Source organism: Labrus mixtus, chromosome 8 (genome assembly GCF_963584025.1).
Source record: "Labrus mixtus chromosome 8, fLabMix1.1, whole genome shotgun sequence".
Classification (NCBI taxonomy): Eukaryota; Metazoa; Chordata; class Actinopteri; order Labriformes; family Labridae; genus Labrus; species Labrus mixtus.
In genome coordinates, this window is record NC_083619.1 from 25,765,696 (window position 1) to 25,789,002 (window position 23,307).

The 23,307-nt window shown below is 41.1% G+C and overlaps 1 non-coding gene across 1 annotated transcript; it reads left to right on the plus strand.

Annotated features, from left to right (window-relative positions):
- Positions 1-22,729: 22,729 nt before the first annotated feature.
- Positions 22,730-22,812, plus strand: trnal-uaa (transfer RNA leucine (anticodon UAA)). The gene has a single exon. It is a non-coding gene; the product is annotated as a tRNA-Leu (tRNA).
- The last annotated feature ends 495 nt before the right edge of the window (positions 22,813-23,307 follow it).

The window sequence follows — 23,307 nt, forward strand, 5'->3', positions numbered from 1 at the left end:
CTAATGAATCAGTGACTAGAGAGAGAGTGTGCAGAGGCGCGAGCTCTCCTCCGATTCTACAGCATCACTAACAGCCTGATGCTGGCGTCCTGCTGCGCTGATCTGAGACGGAGAGCAGGACGGAGCGAGAGGCTGAGTCTTTAATTGGAGAGATGGAGAGACAGCATGTTGCAGCAGGTAGAGAGGAAACCCCGTACTGAACATTGTATTAACAGACGGTTCAGCTCTTTTTTTTCACTCCTCATCGGGGATCTTATCCTTTCCCTGTGTGCTCTGTTTAATGCCTCAACAGTTATCAAATCATTAATTAAACCTGCATCAAATCAGCTCCCACAGAGACTGTGTGTGTGTGTGTGTGCGTGAACAGTCATCATGTCGTTCTGTGGTGTTCACTTCTCCAAAGGGAGAACGTTAGAAATGTAACGTGTTGCTTCAAACTTCATCAGGAAGTGGACTCCACATCTGCATGGGAACAATAAAACAAATATTGGTTCTAACATCTTACAGCTGATGAACGTTTAAGACGTTATGTAATATAAATGCTTTGTCGCCCCCGGCCCCCCCAGCATGCTGCCTGCTGCCCAGTTTACCAAGCACCTGACCCCCCTCCCTGCATGTAGAGGGATTAGAGGACGACAGCTCCATATTATCTCTATATTAACTCCTGCTACCCTGGGGTCTGGTTCAGGGGGGGGGTGTCCCGGTTTCCCTCTTCAGAGCGAGGTGACTCTTCTGTGTGTCCTGCATTATAGAGGTTTGTTGCCACTTCATAGCAGCAGTCCGTTTGTAGTCCCAATCATTGTGAAGATTTCCAGAATATGTTTGCATTGTTGATTTTTTTAACAATATGTTTGATACAAGAAATGCATGCTGAATGTAAAAGGGAAAAAAGGATCCCACAGTATACACCAAAAGGGAAGAAATGCAGTTTTCTCCTCGCATGCAAAGTGCAATACAAGAAGACTTTAGATGCCTGTAGTAAAATAGATAGCTCTGTATGAAGAGCCGCTTTAATGTTTCCACACATGCCTTTACAGCCTCTCTTGAGTTCATCCACATGTCATGCACTATTTACAATCATACATCTTATGAATAACAAACTGTAAGCTTTTAATACACAAGACGCTTCAGTTTTGTTTACTCTAAAAAAGAGATGAAGTGTCTGTCCGCCTTTTTTTTTTTTTTTACATTCAACTTACTCAGCTCCTGACACATGTTGCATTCTCTTTCTTTTTTTTTTTTTATCTGTTGCAACAAAAACAACAAAAACATGACAGCTTGAGATGCAGATATAGATTTCTCCTCAGCGGCTCGCTTTAGAAAATACTTTTTCACATCAAACTGTCAGACTCGTCGCTGGATGGATCAAAGGAGACGTCAGTGAAAAGCAGAAACATCGCTTTGCAACAGGAAACTTCACAGTCGAAGGCGAAAATAAATCTACTTGAAAAAAACTTGTATTAATGAAAAAGTACGTAAAATCGATCACAGTGAAATGTTGTTTACCTGTAAGGCATTACCGCCTGCTGCACCTCCACCAGTACCATCGGGCAAACTGCATAGAGCCACCCTTCACACATGTTTTGCACCTTTTGGTTTCAGGTGGTAGTCTCAAGGTGGTGGGGCAGTGGCACCAACGTCTCCCTACTGCCCCCTGCTGCTGATCATAAGATGTCCCACTTTGTTTCCTTCCTTTTGAGGCAGAGAAAGAAACTCTTTTGTTCGGGCTCCTTATCGAGTTCCTTCAGTGCCTTCCTCTCTGCTTGAGGCCCTTGATTCTGAATATTCTCAGAATTTGCTGGACAGCCCTGCTTCAGTGCAAGGGTGTTAAGTGTTCTTCTTTGTCCTCTCATTGGCTGCCTCCATGCCTTCCTCCCATGGGACGGTGAGTTCAGCCATGATCACTGTCCTGGCAGAGGTCAACCCCAGGACAATATGTGGTGATTTCAAGGGGAAAACCTCAGATGTTGGTCATGATGAACCTTCATAACCCTGCAAAAATAAATCTACAGCAGGCTTTGAGCACATCTGAAAACACCCCGATGTTTTATCAGGTCTTATACCTATAAACTCTAAGCTGCAAAAATGCTTGAAAGCTCCTCACATGAAGATAAAAAACATAATAGTAAACAAATCTCACGTTGAGAAAGCAAAAAGCCGGAGTCAGGTAAAGCTGCCTCACATTTTCAGAGGGATCGGGTTGCATACAAAAAGTGAGGGAGTCATGCAAACAAAAAGAGTCTGCTGTGGATTAGTACAGGAAAGTGAAAATATATATGAGAGAGAGAGCCTGGTGGAGGTGTGACAGTGTTAGCTAAAGCTTCATTACGATTCAGCACAGCGCTGTTTCATAACTGATATAACTGGCCACATTTCACACATCATTTCAGAGAGCTATAATGTAGGGCTGCAGAGATTGACATTTTTTATGTGTGTGTGTGAGAGAGAGAGAGAGAGGGAGAGAGAGAGAGAGCGAGAATACAGTTGGAGATGATTGTGATGAGGAGAGGGTATCCTCCCAATCAAAGCCTCTTTTGAAAATATTCTTAAGCAGTTACTTAAGAGTTCCTCTCCACTGAATCTGACAAAAGTGCAACATTTTTGTTTTTAAAATGTAATCAAAGGACTTTGAAGAGCTTTGATTGGCCGAGCATTAAAACCCACGCAGAGCATCCTCTCTCTCTCCGTCAAAGCAGAAACCGAACGTTAAACTGCCTGAAAATTACACCATCAACTTCTCATCCAAAAGCAGCAGGAAAAGAGGAGAACTGATTTACATCTGAGCACATACTCAATTATTTTTTTCGGGGGGGGGGGGGGGGGGGGGTTAGGGAGGTTATCATCATCATCATCATCATCTGAAAAGTTATAATTTAGGAGAGGAAGGAATACATTGACCAAGCTGTTAGCAGCAGTTGTAAATCATTTTCCTGAAATTGTTAAATCTGACAGCAGCTCATCAGAGGATTACAGTAGATGACTTCGATTTGACCTCGATAAACTTTAAGGCAGGGTTGGTCATTTTCTCCAGATACACTTTTTTAAGATTTAAGATTTTAATAATTCATGTGCTCTGCAAAATGAACAAAGAAAATCCTTCATCTGTAGCAGCTGTAAGACTGTAAAAACTTTGACCAATAACTGCCACGAGGTCCCAATCTGATGAACCAATCACATGCCTCCCCGTCTCCCTGCTCGTTCTCTACCCTTGGCGTGCACTAGCCCACACTCAAAGTGCGTCACCGATGACAGAGTTCATGCTGAGAGTTTACTTAACGCTGAATGAGACGTGAGACGACGTCGTTTCTACACAATGCAAGAGATGAGCTGAGGTCCGCTTCTGAATGTAAGTGAGGGGGCGTGGCTTAAGAGGGAGTACAGAGGGAATGTGACCAAATGTGACCTTTCCAAATCATGCTAGTTTTCAAAAATTACCAACCCTGCTTTAATGGAGAGTGAATTAAAAGTGTTTGTGTGATCTCCCTTAGGAGCTCCAGTCACCGGGTAAACATACAGATCCAGTGCTCTGCCTGCTCGTATTTTATTTCCTGTCAGATCTGGAAGGCAGATATGTTGGACAAAAAAAAACTTTTTTCATCTCATCTCTTTTCTCTTCGTCCTCTGTTTCACTTTCCTTTAATCCACTTTGGAATAAGATGCACAAAAGCAAAAAAAAAAGTAACATCTCTTTGTGTCTTTGTTGTCGTCAATCTCCTGACAAAATGCCTGGACTCGCCCCTGATTTGTTGGAAAATGATTCCCTTGAGATTAGGTATTATTAACCCAAACACGCTGATGACTATTTAGCTCTCGTTAGCTGCATCACTAAAATCTATAAACATCACTAAAGCAGGTCTGGGCTTTGTGCCATGCGGCCTCTATAACCTGTGACACACTGCCTGATATTTAGGATTTATTACATTCTCCTCTTAATGGAAGTAAATTAGCAGCATGAACAAGTGAGGAAGCAAAAAGCAGCCACAAACAGAAAGTAGTTTGTTGTGTGTAAGTGAGGGCTCAGTGAGGACTTTTGATGGGAGTAGAGGCGTAGATAATTCTTTCAGGTGCAAGCTTCGGGTATACGCTGTGATCTCGGTGTTTTTTTATCTTTCCTCATTCAAATTGCAGACGAGACACTCAGACTGTCAAATGTTTGATGATTACATGCAGAGCTGAGAGAGTCTCACTCATACAGCCAATGTGGTGTGACTGAGACCAGTCCAGCTTTGATGATGGGAGGAATGGTCGGACGCAGACGGCCCACAATCCTCTGCTCTGTTCCATTGAGTTGCAGTCTGCACTTGGCTGGCTTTCACATAAATACATAAACATCATTGAACCAAATCATTTAGTACTGGGCATGAATGTATACACAGGAAGAGGTGGACGGGGAGCTCAGTGCATCAAGGGAAGCCCCCTGGCAGTTTGAGCATACAGGAGGGTACGCTCACTACGCTCTGCCAATGAAAGGCGTCTGATCCAACCTTCACAACAGGGCGCTAAGTCTCTGACTAGACTCTTCTCCTCTGTCGCCCCCCGGTGGCTGCAGAGTCACTTTGCACCTTTAAGATCAAGCTTAACGCTGCATTCAGGTGGCTGCTCGGGTGGTCCAAGTTTCCGGGTTTGGAAGTCGTTCTTCCGTGATGTCAGTTCAGAAAGTCGTAATGTTGTAACAACAACAAAACAAAGCATTGATGCTACGAAGAAGATCGTTGAAATGTAACTGTTAAAAGTGATATTTGAGCAAAAAGTTTATGTGCAATACTTGAATTAATAAAAAGTATGTTAACATTAAAAAAAAACATATTTTGCCCCACATGTGATGACGGTTCTGACTTCAAGTCGGGGAGTCGGGCACCTAATTCTTTTCCGAGTTTCCGAGTTGTTGTTCCTACTTGAGCAGGTGTTCGTGTGCATTTTACAACTCGGAAACTCGTTTTTCCGATGTGTCCGACACCACTTGAATGCACCTTAAGACCCAGCTCTTTCATGAACACCTTAATCAAATTGATGATGATGATGATGTTATTCAGGAAGGTTTTGATGCTGATTAGAGCTCTCAAGAATAGAAGTCGATGTTGTGCTTCTCCTGTGGTCACTTCCTGTCAGCACCTGTTTGTCCAATCAGACTCAAAGCTATTTGTTTGCACTTCCTGATGTTGTTTTCCCTCTTCTAGATCCTTGCTTGTGTTGCACTCATTCTCTCTGATGTACGTTGCTTTGGATAAAAGCGTCTCCTAGTGAATTGTAGAATAGTAGATCTATGATTTAAAAAATGACTCTATACTGTAGTAGAGTCAGTTTGCAAAATAAATGTCGGTATTGAAAGCTTGACTGGCATGACTTCAGTACAAGTTGAGGGATGGATGGTGCCAATGGCTTTAAAATAAGAGCAACAACAGCTTCTGAAAATGAAGACACTTCAACCACCTTCACATCTTTTGCCATCTTTTTACTTCCCTTGAGCTCCCTTAAGAGGTAAATATATTCTTTGCAGTGATGACTTGAATTAAAAAAAAAGGAAACTCTGCTCAAGGATACAAACTTTTGTTTTGAGTTTCATGTATCCAAGAAGTTATTTTAGCCCTCTCTTTCTTGCTCAACTTGTACTTTCCTAGAGGCTCTGAGTTCATACGAGGCCAGAGTTAATTTTGAAATCACCTAAATTAGTTTCTAAGCACTCTGAACAGCCTCCATTTAATCACAATTTACATTTTAAAACTGCTAAATATCAACATAATAGTGTCAGGATCCATTTGTCTGATTAAAAGTGCACTATAAAAAAAAAAAAAAAAGAGTTGTGTCGGGGCATTAAGTTATTCTGCAGTGATGAAGAAGGAATTTTAAGCAGCTTATATGAGTTGGCAGAACATAAATGAGAGGAATAAATGACCCACCTTTTTAACACCTTTGAGGAGAATTAAAATGTGTCAGCAGGTCGACCTTCAGAGACAGACGGAGCAGATTAACACAGAGGTGATAAGAAAAAAGAAAAGGAGCAGTTACACACCCGGTGTGGTTTTATTTCATCTCCTCCTCCAATCAGAAATGAACCTTTGAATCATTTCCTTCTGTTTTTTTTCCCCTCTCTCATCACATTACCACTTTACCCCGTTATTTGCCTTCCTGGCCCTAAAGGAGAAATAGCCCATTAACCTTTTGAACCGGCAGCCGCTGAAGCACAAACAGCTCCGCTCTGATTCAGTCGAGTCATTAGCGTCTCCATTAATTCCACAGATCCAGCAGACAGACAGTTTAAACAGCCTGTGGACTGAATAAGCAGGACTTCAGTTACAGAGAAGAAAAGTTCATCACAGCGCAGAGAATCATGTTACTTCTAAAATATTCAGCTGAGAGAAAATGTCACAATTCAAATCTGGCTGTGCAGGTCAAACGTTTAGACACTGAATCAACAGATATAGTCGGTGACATTTTGAAGGTGAGCGCCGAGACGGTCCTGAGCTCCCTCTGAGGAACGTTTCAGCTCGCAGATATAAAAATGATGAATTGTCGTACGATTGCTCGACCTTTTCGTCGCCAAGTGCCGATGGGAAATGAGGTGTTTAACTTGTTCTGTGTCAGTCTCGGGATTAGTGACAGTTTGGATTGATTTGACCTTTTGACAGGACGGAACAAGGATGAGAAATAAAACACGGCTGACAGATTTAAGTTCAGGTGTTGATGTTTAAAGGGCATCATGTTCTTCAATAGGAAAAACTGCAGTGTGTGTTTTTTTTAGCTGAACTGAAGGTTTCATTCAATCACTTAAGTTTGATGTCACTGCTGATGTGAAATATGTTTACGACAGAGAAACTAAAAGTTGACCCTGAAAAAGCAGCAGAGCCACAGATAGACTGTTTCATCTACTGGTATGATACATCAGATGTACTGCACCTCAAATTTTGTCCCCTTTAGTCAAGTGAAATAAACAGACTAAGAGGAACACAGAGGCATCTCGAAGACAAATAAAGATGGGGGTATTATAAACCTAAAGATCCCATATTATTCTCATTTTCACCTTTCATGTTGTCAGTCTGTGATTGTGTTCAAATCAATCTTTATTTGTAACAAGTGTTATCTGGAGACACTTTACAAAAGAGCAGGTCAAATATCTTACTCTTTCTTAAGAGAGATGGGCTAGGGGGAGATTGAATAATATGCAGGAAGGACTTCTCCTTTGTATTCCTCACATTCCAGTTGTCCACACTTCCTTGCCGCTCAGGTGGAGGTCGGAGCATGCCGTGCATGAATGAGGACGGCGATGGTTGTGGGGACATGTTGTACTGGAAATCGGTCTTGCTCTCAAAACTGGTCTGAAGACCACTTTTTGAAGGTCTCTGTCTGGTCTCGGAATCAAAAGCATTTTTACTCTGTCTTGTCTCGGCTTCTGACTGGTTGGACTCCGGATTTTAAATCAAGACCACCGCTGAAAGGCTATTTTTCCATGTTTCTAAAAGAACAAATAACTTCACTTCATTCATAATTAGATTTTTATCCGTCGGTTACGGCCCCAACCATCCAGGTGTTACAGTCTAAGTGAGTGACACGCCCCCCTGCACATAAGATGAGATTTTGTATTTATATTTATGTATATTCTAGTCTCGGTCTCGCCCTGCCTTTGTCTTGGTCTTGACTGGGTCTGGATCCCTAAATGTCTTGGTCTTGTCTCGGTCTCGGAGTACTCTGGTCTCGGTTTGTGTATTTTTGACTACAACACTATTCTGTGAAACCTGTAGAGTAGCTTTGCAGGATTTGCAGCTCAAAGAACTCATTGATTTTTTACAGGCATCTGCAAAAACCCTCATTTCAGCCTCTTCCTGTTTGTTTCAGTTGCTGTCTCTTTAAGGCCCGGTTATTATCTGGGGATTTAGTATATGTCCAATGTATATTATGTCCAAGGTCTGCATGCTTTTGATTTGTTGTGCCATTCTGACTTCTTTTGGCAACAAAAATCAAACTGAATTTTATTAAGGGTGTCTTTTTCTTATTTTTTGGACTTCATGACATGGGTTATTAAAGCCTGCAAATAAATGTGATATCTCAATCCAATCAATAATGAAGATAAACTATTTGCTGTAAATTGAATCATTAATTCACTTGTGGAAAGCTGCTGTTGGAAACAGTAGAGCTCTGAGGTTTGTAATGGAAGCTGACTGCTGAACAGAGACGTCTTCACCTGTTGTTGAATTGAGGTCAAAGCTCTCTCAGGGATGATTCTGTCAGTCAGTGCAACATTTCCTATTTCATCTTAACCCTCTCTCTCTCTCTATCTCTCTCTCTCTCTCTCTCTCAGTGGTCAGTAATGGATGTTTACATGGGAGGAGAAATAGTTTGCTGAGATCAGGGCGGCCGCTGTCAGCAGGAGATTGGTGTCGGAGAAACAAGTGTCAGCTGTGACAGCAGGAAGACACCCCGGAGAGCAAAATGTTCGGCGCTGACAGGAAGAAAGACGGGCAGATGGAGAGAGAGGTTTAAACTCAGTGAGGCAGGGGGGCAAGCGAAGGAGGAAATAACATGTGTGAAAAAGAAAATTGATCTAAATGCAGAGTATAGCCGGAGGCAGCGCTAAATGCATTAAGAGTTACTGAAGAGCAGGAAATGATGTTATTACGGAGGAGTGTGAAGCAGGTTATTAGAAATGAATAATTGTCCAAAACGTATATACGGCCAATTTCCCTTTTTATAGATTTAGCCCTGAAACCAGAACAGCAAAAAAAAACGAGTCCAACCAACCAACCGGTAATAAAAAACCCTCTGCACAGTTATTTACCTGTCTCCTTTTTGTTTCACATTTTAGTTTTTAAAGCTAAGACTCCTCTGATTTCCTGTGTCAAACAATGTCCTCAGCATTTGGAAAAAAATAGTTTTGTGTAGTTTTTTGTGGGTCTGCAGAAGCTTCAACGTGTCTTAAAGCATGTGGAGATACAAAGGGTTCCCTCTGAAAGCTGAGAACTCAAAGATACAACCACAAGAAAAGCTCTCTCATTAAACTGTAAGAAGGCCATTATGCAGGATGCGAAATAAGACCTCAAGTTGTCTTGTTTTCTGTCAGATATTAACAGCACGGCTGTAAACTATACAAACCTTAATTTGGCAGATTCTGCTGTGTTTGCATTTTCAATCGTTGCTGAATAACCCAGTTACTACACTGAAGACTCTGACAGCTTTCTGGTCTCCACATTAGGAGGGATGGTTCAGTTTTGTGGGGTTATATGAGGTTCATCTTACTACAGGGTCATTTTTCACAATATTGTTAAACTTTGAAACGACAGCAATAAAAATCAAACGATACTTGCTTCTATACCACGGCAACAAAAATAGAAGTCCCAAGCACTATGATATTGGGAATTTTGTATTTTTTATAATCAAAAATTGCTAGCAAACTCCTGCACACGGTCTAAACTGCACAAATAGGGAAGCGACTGTAAGATTAGACCGTGTGCAGGAGTTTACTTGCAACTTTTGATGGATTAATTTCCTCTCCCAAGCACCTGTCTTATGAAAGAGATGTAGTTGTTTCACACTTTTAATACTATTATTCATTAAAATAATAATAGAGAATGTTTAAAAATACTTGTAAGGTATTAAGGTGTCATAGTTCTAACAAGATGAGGGGTCGGAGATGCTCAGAGATTGTTAGGACTCTGAAGCCTCCAGCTGTAAAGCTCAGGGTCTAATATGATGCTCAACAACACTGCTGAGGAATCCCCAGCTGGATACAAACCTCAGAAACCATCGTACAAACCGCACATCGCTTCTACAAACACGTGTTCGGAGCAAGTTGAGAATTCAGTGAAGAGCCAGAAAGTCTGAAAAGAACAAGTCAATAAAAGTAACGTTTTTTTATTCTGTACCAAATCCTGAGAGAGGAGAGCCACTGTAAAACCTTCTCTTACTTATACGTCTATATAAGAAAGTTTAATAAGTCTCACAAATGTCATATTACATGTAATAATCTGACACAGCCGAAAATGAAGACATTATGTCATCGCCATCCATCCTGTAAGAAAAGTCAAGAGTCTTTACGATACCGCTCTAAACTTCCAATTGTATTTATTTTTGTTTATTAGCGGAAGACAAAATTCAGTTTCTTTTTCACTCCAGAATAAGACGCTCTTCATGTCGCCACCATGTTTGTTTTGCTGTTGCGTCTCTTGGTTAAGACCAGGCCTGCACAGGTAGTCTGCAGCATTCAGAACCCGGGGTAAGGCGTATACATGCCACAGTATCCCGTTTTTCTTTCGGAGTTCAACAGATGGTAAAATCAGGTTTCTGAAAAGCAGGATCTTTGACATTGGGATATAATGTTTACATGTACAGCTCAAAAACAGGATACTTACAAAACACAACTCAAGTCCATTTAAGCGTGCTCGTACATTCCTTAAAATAGGGAAAGAAACGTAATTAATTGATTGAGCTTGTGGGCAGTACATAATTGGAATGTGCATATTTTTTTTTGAACGCTTTGAAGAGGTCTTAATGCGCTGCAGTGTTGTCGTACTCTGTATCGGTTTTGGTCTGGAGACCACTTTTTGATGGTCTCATTCTCGTCTAGTAATCGAAAGCATTTTTACTCGGCCTTGTCTCGGTCTCAGACTGGACGGACTCTGGATTTTAAATCAAGACCACCACTAATAGGCTACTTTCAACATCATTACTGCGATTAGAAGGAAAACGCCCCTTTCTGAAAGAACGAATAACCTGCACACAGAATGATGGTTTTTCATTGATATTTATGGTCTTTGTCTTGACCCCTAAAAGTCTTGGTCTTGTCTCGGAGTACTCTGGTCTTGGGTATGTCTTGGTCTTGGACAGTGTGATCTTCATTACCACACTAATGTGCTGACGATCTTCCCCTCTGTGGAGTTTTTGGGCTGTCAGTGCCTGAGTGTTACAAGATGAGACCTCCTGTCACTCATTTTGTTTTCTCCAGATTTCTCTCAGCCGACAGAGCTGGAGCTTTTTCCTGCCTGGCTGTGTAAATTCAATCCCTGCTTTCCTGCCATCTTCTTTCCGTTTGCCTGCTATCATCTTCTCTGCTCCAGGTGACTCTGACATCTCTGCTGCAGGGTTTATTTTAGACCTCTCCATGCAGCAAGTTCATCTATGCAGCACATTAATTTTTTTATGAACAAGAATTGAGTGTTGTGAAAATCACTGCTGTTTCTCACAAATTACAAAGCAATCAGCACGGCATGTGCAGGAGCTCCTCCAGAGAGAAAAGCCTATTATAACTTTTAATAAAGGAAACCGACAAAAAAAAAAAAAAAAAATCAGTTTGCATTAAAATGAAAATGGAATAACAAACCAGGGCGCATGAATAATGTGCTTCAACTTTATAACCTCCCCTAAAGTTGTAAACATTGGAAAAACAAACGTGTAGCACAAGGTGAATGTACTTGCTTTTTGGAAACATGCCACAGTAATTCATCCTTTTCAAGGTGCCACTCTTGATTCAGGATTCCCACCTATTGCACGGCAAACACACGAGACATGGAACAACATCTGTCACAGCTTTCCTGCAGATAAATCGTTCCTGCAGATAAATCTCCGTAGCAGCACAGTTGTTGTGTTTGGCAGCTCAGATGGCAGCTCCAGGATCTCCTCTGTGTAGTCGTCACACTCGTTCTTTTTTTTTTTTCCCGCTCAAAGTCTCCTGAATTTCCGCTCGGGAACTCCTTCAAAGTGTCTCTGCTGACGGTCTTAAAGAGTGCCGCAAGGTTTGGATGGCATCTGGCAACAAGTTGCATCTCACAGTGAAGAGCAACTTTCACTCACACATTAAAAAAATGTGAGCCTCGGGTTCTTCAGTGGAGGATCAGGAGAGAACGTCTCTACCCTCAGGTGAAACAACGTCCTTTTGTGAAGACGCTGTGGAGGATTTAGAAAAACAGCAACACGCAACCCTGAGACATTTTGACTCTCTGGCTGTTTCACTAATAATGTGTTACTCAAAACAACAATTAAAACAAGTTATCAGGGTAGGCTGGCTTGTGTCTATGCTGGTTATTTACAGCAGGAAGTATGTGTGTCTTTCAGGGACAAAGTTTGATTATGTAATGCCAATGAAGGAGTTTAAAAAGGCTTATCTGAACCCAAACTTGCAGGAAGCACATAAAACACTTCATTGTGACCAGGCCAACCATGGCTCTGAATAATCCATTCAACTCAACCTGTTCAGACGGAGATGTTATCAACTTGCTTCTCTGCACAGAGGTGTAGAATTCAAACTCTTGCTGCCCTTTAAGGGGGTCTCAAGTGGGATGCAGTGGGCGCTGTCATTGTGGATGTGTTGTGCTGCTTATCTAAGCCACATCGAGCTGACTGCAGAATGTGTGCTCCTCCTCTTTAACATTAGTAAAGAAATGCATTTGTCATGTTTCTCTTAATCTATCCTTTAATCTTGAAGGCATTTTTTATTTAGTTAACAAAAAATATGACGATAATTCATCTTCCAATGACCGGTTTTCCACATGTTGACTAGCTAAAGATAGATCTCTGATTGAAAGAAAATAAGACTGATGACACTTTTTCTTAATGAGGTGGGACTAAAGTGTTAGTAATGACTTTATAAAAACAACGTTCTGGTTCCTGTATAAAGGCTAAATGAAATGATATGTTTTTCCTTTCAAACTAAAACTGGACTTAAATGTTTTGAGTTGTCGTGGACTAAAACTGTAATGGGTAAACATTAATAAATGTGACAAATATTAATATTGATTTTCTTCTAAAGACACTGAGTATATCTAAAAACAAAAAGTGCCAAAATGAACACTGCTTGATGGATTACGAAACAAGGCCAAACGTATGAGAAGCGTTTGAATTTACAGTCTGAATGTGATCTTTGTCGAGAAGGTTTTTGAGAGACGCCTTTTGCTTCTTATGAACAGATCTTTCTATGGTTCTAATCTCTTCTGTCACATTACTGAAAGTCTCTCCTGGACTCCCTGCTGAACCGGTCCACGTTGCTCAACAGGACGGGTTCAGACTTTTGGAAAGGGCTTTGTATGTACATAAACTTTCTTTGCTTGCTTGCTTTTAAAAAGGCTGCCAACGATCTGACCAGCAAATTCAACACAGAGGCTTTTGAAAAAGAGTCTGGCGTTATCAAAAGTTATTCTTTGTCCCAAAGCACAGGATGATTATTTTCATCAGCTGTATTGATATGTATGTTTAAGATGTATAGCTACATGCTGCTGTTGAACAGTGAGAATCATTCTGTTTACAAAAACATGTATCTGACTTTGTTGTCAAATCACCTTCATCTATTTTTGATTCAACTCAGTTCAATCTTTTGAAGTAAAGTTTTGAAGTGTTGCTCGACTGAAAAGCTTTTCATCATCATCACTTGTTTATCTTCCTGCATCTGAGAGCTTGAAGCTGCGTCTCCGCCTGCGACTAATTAAACAGGAACAGCTGTCTTTAAAATGAAGGACATGAAGGACACTCGAACATTTCGCAACTTTTGGATGTGATGCTTCACTGTTTGAGTCTCAGATATCTGGCATTGGGTGTATTTCAACACTTCTCTCAGCAGCATATTCTGTTGGACAGTCAATCACAGGGCTGACATGTAGAGACAGACAACCAATCACATTCACACCTACAGGTGATTTAGAGTCACCAGTTAACCCAACCAGCATGTCTTTGGACTGTGGGAGGAAGCTGGAGTACCCGGAGGGAACCAACACATGCACGAGGAGAACATGCAGACTCCACACAGAGAGACTCCTGTCCGACGGGGATTCGAACCAGGAACCTCCTCGCTGTGAGGGAACAGCGCTAACCACTGCAAGTAATTTAGTCATTCACCTCATAACAGTCCGCATTAAAATCTTTGGTCCAAACATAACAAGCGGGGGAAAAGAAGGCCTGCATTGCACGTTTTAAGTAAAAATAAAAGTTCCTTAAAATGCCTGCTGGAGGTCCAAGCTTGAGGAAGCAAAGAAACCACATCCTCTCCTTATTGAAAACAATTGAGAAAAGACGCTGGCACTCAGGAAAAAAGACCCATGGTTGACACGGGGCCTAATACCTGAATAAATAAATGGAATACCCACATTGAGGGATTAGTGTTGCATTTCTAATATGTTGGACGCTGTGTCCAATCGTTTTCTCCTGATCTGAGATAAACAGTTATTGTATATCTTTCATATATCTGACAGAGCTTTAGAGGAGCTCTCTTATCTTAAAAGAGACCTCTGAGGCTGTTGGTTTATCACAGACATAAAGCAAACAGCACTTTAAAGTTCAGACAGTATTTTGAAGGGTATATTTTGCTGCTGTCTGACATGTGTGAATGAACTGATCTGAAGAAAGTGAATGGAGATCTGAAGAACGACTATGATGAAGACAGGAAAGAACATTTCCATTTCTAAAGGTTGTTCAAATACTTCAGGTACAATCCAAACTCATATTTCTGCCTGTATTCAGATGTTTCGCTGCTGTGGACTCTGACTGTGACTCTGACTCGTGTGGATGGATTTAATAACCGTTTAAGAAAAGAAAATCCTCCTGGAAGCTTGAATCTTTCTTACAGGATAGTTTCTGTTTGTGTTTCATCGCTAGTACAGAAATGTAAAGACAAAATCAAGGGTCATAAAATGCACGAGTGATAATCTGTACCTGTGGGAGAACTGTGCAGACAGTGTTACAACCAGCCTAAGGGAAACCAGGCGTAGCATAAAAATAAAAACAATCGGATATCTGACTGACGCATTTCCATTTTAAAACTGGCGGCATCAGCTCTCGCCCAATCACTGACTGGCAGCACAAAGAGATACACGCACCACCAAGAAAACAGCACCAATCCCAGAGAGGCAGAACAGTCTAGCAATAATAACACTAAAAAATAAAAACACAGATATTAACATAACAACAATAAAGTCGATATGAGTCACTGTCATAACATGCTGTTTTTAATCACTTAACCCCTGTGTGGTGTCTGGGTCTGTTGGAACTGATTTCAATGTTTACCAAAAGAAAAATGGTGCAATTAATTATTTTTTCAATCTCAAACTCATCAGCCTTGACTCATTTTCTGTATATTCAAAAGAACCTGTTTTCATTGGCTGCACACTGGGTTATAAAAGTGTAGACATTTTGTGAGCCATGCAGTGGGAAAAAAATATATTTTGTCCTGCTGCAGATTTCCAATACTGGCTCTGCTATTTTGGTCTAATTGCCCTGCTATGGGACATTAAAACTTCTGGAGAACCAGATGAAGATGGTCCCTGAGTTTCAGCAGGTTTGGTTAGTCGGCTCCTGGATTTTTTATCAGAGTGAGTTTTAACTTAAAGCTCTGGATCAGCTGGTGCTGCAAGTCGTCCCTGGCATCATCCACTGTTTTATTCTCCCCCCTGCAGGCTGCCCCTGCAGTCACCCAGCTGCTCTCACAAAGCTAGTTAATCACCCTGCTTCCTCATTATCCAGCTGCTCTGCTCTCCTCTCAAGTTGACCTCTTTGTACTTTTTATGTCATGCATTTAAGTTAGTGTCACAACGAGACCCCTCTGCAAACTGCATTCCAATAATAATTCTCCAGAATGATGGCTGGCTGACCATCAGTCCGTCCTTCGGTTTGTTTGGCTTCTTTTTTTTTTATCTTCCTGCCTCGTGACGACCCTTTCAGCCATCCAACCTTCAGAGAGCCGTTTGGATGCATCATCTTCTTCTTCTTCTTCTTCTTCTTCTTTTAATAAAACAATGCTAACTGTGACTTAAACGAGCAAACAGAAACACATTCAACAGCATCACATGAACACAAAAAAGACCCTCAAAGTGAATCAATATTAAACTGTACGGCCTGAGTAATTCATGAACCGTGTGATTAATTTCTTCACCAGGGTTGGGCAGATGATTTGGACTCAAATTTCCTCTAAAAAAACATGTTTAATGAAGGAGGTGAATTAAAAGGCTATTTTCAGGTTTAATGAAACTCCCGTTCCTTTTTTTCCCCCTTTAATGAGCCCATTAATGCACCAAAATAGAAAAACTCTAGTGGAATCCATTTACCCTCCAGGTATCTACAGAGCTCTAATTGAGGAGTTAATATGTTCAATTTCAGCATTTTTAAGATTAAAGGACTGAGCTCCCTGAACTTCCATATTTAGATTACAACCTAAATATAAAGCTGACGTTAAAAAAAAAAAAGAAATGTCTGGCTTTATTTAGAGATAGGACTGTGGATAGAGTCAGAAATCAGAGCGAGAGAGAGTGGGGAATGACATGCGAGAAAGAAGCCACAGGTTGAATTCAAACCAAGGCCACCCGCTTGAAGGACTACAGCCTCCGTACATGCAGGCCTCCGCAGCCTCCGTACAATACAGCCACCCCAAGATGTACATTTTCTCCTGCCCGACCCCTTTTATCGCAGCAAGTCCAAGAGGGCTGATGTGAGAACACAGCAGGATATACCCCGGAGAATTCACCTCAAGCCAATGGGAGGGGGGAGTTTATATCCTGTAACTGGAGTCAGTGCATAGACTGTCTGCACGGGACCCCTGAGATCTCCGTGCACATGATTAAACGGCCGCATTATTTTTTCTGTTCACCAGCGCTCTTTTGTTGATAGTGTGAGTCTGTCGAACAACACAAAGCATTGATATGAAGGCAAATATACTCATCATAGCATCTTTTAGCTGACTCTGTTGCTTCGTTTGCTACTTTTCTATCGTCCTTTTTATGTCACATCATACCTCAGGAGACCCCCCCCCCCCCCCCCCCCCCCCCGTCTCCTGTCCCATCTGACAGGGATAGCTGTGAGGTGCTTATGTGAACAGCCAGGTCAGGATAAGATCTGAAGACAGTCCTTCTGAAATCATTTAGATATTTCAGGAGTGCATCTGTGATAACGGCTTAATACTGTAAATGGATGATTAATGGGTCTCGGACAATTGAATATAATACAGGCTTCAGTATTTGTTATTGCAGACTTTGCAACATTGAGGACAGTTTATTTGCTGCTGAATATTGACTTAATTACTCTTTTTAATTGAAACAATCTTGATGTTAAATTAATAAAATATACTGTTTTATCGCTGAGACTTAATTTCCTTTAGCTGAGATATTCTGAAGTTTGTTGACCTTTTAGGGGGCAGCGTTTGTAGGGCACGTCTGCTGTGTGTGTTTCTGTGTAATCCAGCAGTAAGCTCGTTATTTTCTGGCATACTCGAGCTGCAGTGAACCAACGCATCGACGGTGTGAAGCTTCCAGGAGGCTGCTGCCAGTCTGATCTGCTTTGTTCTAAAACAACAACAAAAAACCCGAGTTTCCCTGCAGGAGAAACCAACAGGATTAGTAGGAGCTGCTGTCTGTAGCCGTCGAACATCCGTATTTCAAGGATAAAAGCGAGAAAAAGTTCTGCTCGGCTAACTTTTAATGCCATTTGGATCTCCTTTGTTCTCTGACCTGCCTTCATAAATCCTGGATTATAAAACACCTTGAGGCTGTTTTGTAAGAGTTAGTGAGACAGTGGAGCTGTGTAAAACATTCATATTTATAGCATTAGAGAGGGGGGAGTAGCTACAAGGTGAGGGAAGGACGGATAAGATAACTCATCTATACTCCAAGATCTGCTCAGGTTCACCTCCATCTAGTCATCTGATCCTGGGCACAAAAGTCTCTACGAAGGAATCAGATCTTTTAATGGATGGAGGTTTATATCACAAATGTCCAGCGGGCAAAGAGGACAAAATATTTTGCACCAATATATGCTTATGATGCTGATTAATTTCAATGTAGTGAGTTATAAAGTCAAAGAGATCATATCACAGCAGCTCATCAGTCCTGTGTGCTATTGCCCTTTTTTTTTTTCAAATAGTACGAGGTTTACCAAACTCCTGCAAGCCAAAGATGTCCGCTTGAGGGAATCCCGGCTGCAGAGTGGTTCTGCTTCTTCCAGGGATTTTTTTCCTTGTTCAGCTGTGTCAATGTCAAAATGAATCTCTGTCAAAACAAACAAAGGTTTTGGCTTCTTATGCCTTTATTTTAGATACTGTATAGAACAGTGCATAGAGACAGAAATCTGTGTGTGTGTGAGAGAGAGAGAGAGGGGAATGATATGGGAAAGGAGCCACATGTCTGATTTGAACCTGGGCTGCCCGCTTGGAGGTCTATGGCCGCCGTATGTGGGGCGTGTGCACTAACCACTAGGCTACCAGCGCCCCCCAATCAAGTTAATTAAAGTTAATTCAACTTTGTTTCTTGTCCTATGTTTATGTTAGAAATGTGATGTTACAAAATGCAGAAGAACAAACAAACTGCAGTTCTCAGTGTGGCCACTTGAGGCCTAATCCGAAAACCAAGGAATCCCCTTTAGACTTCATATTAAAGTGTTCATTTTTGTTTACAGCGTGCTTCATAAAATGGTTTTGGTCTCTACTAGCTCTTTTTTTCATTGGTAAAAACTGTACAGTTTGTATTGAAATAAGGATAAGAGTTTTGCGTAATTCTGAATAATGAGGGGCGTGGCAGATCTGACTGACAGATGGGCGTTTTGTAGCTGTCTACCAGGAGGCTTAAATCCATCTCAACTCCACCTCTTTGCCTGTTTCTTGATTTACAGAAAGTTAGGTAGGTGGAGTTAGCATCTCCAAAATAGTGACCCGCATCTTTGGGCTTCGTAACACCTCTACAAAAAACCATTGGGTGGCAGCACTGAGATTACATCGTTCATGTTTTATACAGTCTACGGTGCGGAGGCAAAAATGGCTCGATATGTTTGATGTTGAACATATTATTTTCTTATTTTCTTGTGTTCGGCATTGCACAAACCTTTTTAAATGATTGTAAAATTCAGAATAGTACTTCACAAGGATTTTTTGCCACTGACTTCCTGTTTCACCAACTGAAGCCAACTACCAAAACAATTCAGATTGGCATCAATTTGTCAACCCAGTGATCTGTGAATGACCGGCTCGTTCTCCTGAGCCACAGCTGCAGCCTGAGCTTAAACAGTATAAAAAGTAAACTCAGGACACACCAGAAAAGTTATTCCTCAAATACTGGCCTCCAGATGTACAGATGTAACGAGGGGCCAGCAGTGATCAAGACTTGAATCTACAGACAGACAAGAAGCTGTCAGCTTAACAAACCTCATGTCTCTCTTCTTCAAAATCGGATGAAGAGCAGCTCACCTGTAGTCCAGCCAGCAGGGACAGAAAGGACCTCTCTGTGGAAACCCGCTGCTGTCTAATCACCTGACTGGCAGCCTGCAGGCGCTTCACACCATCTGTCAGGTAAGGATTAAACGGAGCAGAACTATCAGCACCCGAGGCTTTCTAACTCAGTCGAAACAATCTACATTTTTTACACGAAATAACAGCGTTCTGAGTCGAGTTTGCCGGGGAGTTTTATGCACTTGTTAAAGATTTCTGCTGCGTCATTAATTAATCAGAACTCTTCATTAAATCCAGACGGCAGAGGTAATTATACGAGTTTTTAAAGTGCATGGCTCGTAGGTGTTTATGTCGATCCCTGATGAGTACTGCACATTTTCAGATTTCATCTCTTCAGTCAGATACTTGATTAATTAGGATCGCTTTGAGGGCATGAAGATACTTCTAATGCAGGTTGATAACATTTTTTACTTTTCAATATCACGCTTTTAAACAATGCAAACGCCTTTATTTATACGATCATTCGGAAAAACATACAGAGGCTTAAAAATAACTCAAATAGTTATAGTAGTTCTTATAACTATTAATGTAGTGTTTACATCAGCAGTGGACCAAACCACTGTGAGGCGAGGGGGAACCTGACATTGTTTTGTCCTGCTGCAGATTTCCAATACTGACTCTTCTATTTTGGTCTAATTGCCCTGCTATGGGACAATAAAACTGCTGGAGAACCAGATGAAGATGGTCCCTGAGTTTCAGCAGGTTTGATTAGTCTGCTCCTGGATTTTTATCAGAGTGAGTTTTAACTTAAAGCTCTGGATCAGCTGGTGCTGCAAGTCGTCTATATTTGGCTTTTCAATGCATTTTATGATATGACTCAAAATTATATGTTTACAATGATATGAATACTTGGGGGCGCAATTCTCTATTTTTCTATCATTTGGGGGCAGGGGAGGGCGTCTGGACTCCCCTCTCCCCCCCCCCCCCCCTGTGAATTCTGAATATGGTCAGATCTTTTTAACTATGAACGAAAGAGAGCGAGCACTGTCTGAAATGCACAAATCCACTGGATGTGTTTCAGGACTGAAAAGTTGAAATATATCTGTGATATTTACAAGGTGTGCAGGAGTTTGCCTGGTCGAGTCATCCCATAATAAGTGCCTAGGACTTGTTTTTTTGTTGCCGTGGCATCGAAACAGCTCTGGATATTGTTTGTTTTTCACTGGAAACATTAGAAAGATCCAGTGTGGGATCAGGTCTTAGAGTTTGTTTCATCACATCGTTTCTTTGGCTCTAATTGCACAATGTTAAGAATTATTATCAGCTTATATCAAAGTTCAAAACCTTTGAGGTGATCGTAAGCTTGTCTTCTTTTGTCTGTTTTAATTATTATTAATTAATATTTTATTATATATTTATTATTATTATTATTATGATCTAACATTAATTATTCTGCATGAATCCAGCACAAATGGATATTTTGCTTATACTGCATGTTGAAACACCTGTGACCCATTTCTTAAACCCTCTGAGACCAACTCCACTTTTTTTTCTCCTTATTTTCAGACGCAGTGAACTCAAATTGGCACAGGTTGAAAAGTTGAACAACACAACCAGCATCTTATTGCTGACCTTGTTTAGTCGAAATGTAGATACAAGTTGTCCCTATGAAACCTAAGAAACTCTTATTTGTAGAAGCCAGCAGAGAAAATATAAAACATGAAATACACTCTGTAAACATTTTTTTGTCAGCATATCATTCTTACGCTTTTTATTGTTGCCACTAATACCTTGTTCCAATGAATTGATTAATGTGATACTATAAATCAGCTAACTTTTTAACACTTTTAGATTACTCACATTAGGCATGTTAGACTCGTACCATTCCCGAGCACGATTGCCTCCCCCTCCCCTCTCCCCCGCTGGTTTGAGTTCACAGTAGTTACACTGGTCCATATCCGAGTATACTTGCGTATGAACACAGTCCAAAACAGCAGGTGGCAGTATTCACATTGTTGGTTTGCAAATCCGCCAAACAGCAGAAAGAACAAGTTGCAACCATGGCAACCACCTGGATTCCATCCTGCTAACTGCGGATATTTTTTTATTAATTCTGAGGCGCCAACAATGACCCTCTTTCTACTTCCACATGTAACTGTGCAGCTTTGAGCACGGTCGCATTCAACCACACCGAGGTGGCTTTGGCTCAGTTGGTAGAGTAGATCATCTCTCAACTGGAAGCTTGGGGGTCCAATCCCCAGCTCCTGCAGCAACATGTCCGATGTGTCCTTGGGCAAGACCCTTAACCCCAAGTTACATATGAGTGGGATTTGTTATTTCAGATGCTCACTTTACAAAGCAGCCTCTACCATCAGTGTTTGAATGTGTAGGCGTGACCTGTGGTGTAAAAGCACTTTGATTCCGTCCGTTTACATCTCCTGCGGACCGTACTCGAGTACACATGAATCGTGCCTGAAAAAATTAAATTAAAAGAGACATCAAACTGGAAGCAGACATAGTGTCCAAAGTGCTTACAGTTATATTTAGCTAAAATGGATCTTTAATGTACAGCAGACAGAAGGACAACCCTCTTTTCTCAACCTTTCTTGTTCATTCCTTCAGTGTACAGTGAACTTCTTCCTGAAACTCATTGATTTCTCTCCCTGTTTCTGGCTTCCAGCAGCTTGATCTCTGCTCTCAAAGAAACTCTGAGTGTCTTTTCTGTCTCAGCCAACTGGCCGGCCGGCCGGTCGGGCAGCAGGTCTCCAAACGCCTGCAGCTGCTGCTGTGAATATAAAGCAGAGTCAGAATGCATCCATCACCAGCTCGCTCCATCTGTTCATTTACATAAAGTGTGAACAAAAAGAAGGAGCAGCAGCTCAGACACAAACAACATCATTCAGTCCTAAACTCATATCAGAAAGTTTGAGCCTTAAACGCTTCAGTTTCTCCATCATCTGCTAAAGCTCCACTGACAGGGTAATGTGACTTTTAACCCCTTTCAGTAAATCGTTTCTGGATTGTTATATTTCATTTCACTTCATTTTTTTTTTACTATTTATTGTCAGAGGTGTTTAGATAAAAGTGGACCATGCAAAACAGCGAAACAGCTACACAGTAAGCGATAAACACAGTACACCTAAATTAGAGATTGGTATTTCCATCAGCCATCTCAGCTCAATTTTTAATTTCCAAAGGAACAAATTTACAGCTGATGGCCAATAATTCTCCAGATGCTGTAACCCAGGGGCTCTCTACCTTTTTTTGGCTTGTCTACCCCCTTTCAGAATTTCTTTTAGCCAAGAACCCCCTTGTCCGACCAAGAACATTTTTCAGGAAATAATTTGGGAAAAGAATATGAATGAATCAGTGTATGTAATCTTCATACATTCATACATAATGCAAGCTATATTATAAATGAAAATCCTCAAGTTGGAAATAGTGCCCTATTTGATGTTGCTTAGAGAACATATTCTGTTAAAAACGTCTTTTAACGACGTTTGTCAGTTACCCCTTGCAGTATCCCATGTACCCTTAGGGGTACACTTACCCCCATTTGAGAAACACTGCTCTAACCTACCACAGCAACGTAACAAAGGAAACACTCTAGTGACCAGGATGGCCGAGTGGTTAAGGCGTTGGACTTAAGATCCAATGGGCACAAGCCCTCGTGGGTTCGAACCCCACTCCTGGTAGAGTGGCATCTTTAACCAAACAAAGCTCCATTGTTGTTTGTATGCAACGTTATCAACTGTACAATTTGTTTGTTTAAACTCAAACTTGCCGAATGTTAATAAAACAATAGTTATTTTCCCGACCTGAATACAGCTATCGGGGAAATTGTCCAAACATAAAAGGGAACAGATTAATCTACCAGAGGAAATGTGCTCATATGTGATCCAAAGAAAATGCTTGTATTGATTTCTAGCATGTGAGGGAGTCTGCTGATGCTGTTAAGTTCAATTGTTTTTCAACATAATTTTTACGGTTTGAAATGATTCAATGGTTACTCTGCTTCCAGAATGATTATTAGGTGAATGGATTAAGAAGAATAAAAACAGTAAAAAATAGGGTCTCAGCAGATCTCGGCTCACTCTCATGCTGCTCTCTTCTCCGTTTTTTTACAAGTCGAAGATGATTCGGTGCAGAAGTAACATGTTGCCTCCCCTCAGGGATCACTGCTTCAAAAT